Raw genomic sequence first — 219 nt, 5'->3', positions numbered from 1 at the left:
GGCCTTGTTACTTTCGCGTTAGGGAGCTCCTGGCCCCTAGTTTTGATTACTACTATCGCTGGTCCGCGAGGTTTCCTTCTTCCTCTGCTGCGTCGTTACGTAACCTGGATTTCGGTTGGTCGTGGGCGGTTGCCTTGACTTTGTACGGCTTACGATCGCCGCTTTGGTAAAAATAGGCCACTAGTTCATGGAGATCGAGGCAGGATTGCAGAATCCTGA

The sequence above is a fragment of the Cystoisospora suis genome (genome assembly GCF_002600585.1).
Source record: "Cystoisospora suis strain Wien I chromosome Unknown contig_3565, whole genome shotgun sequence".
In the NCBI taxonomy this organism is placed as follows: Eukaryota; Apicomplexa; class Conoidasida; order Eucoccidiorida; family Sarcocystidae; genus Cystoisospora; species Cystoisospora suis.
Note: the sequence above shows the minus strand (reverse complement) of the source record.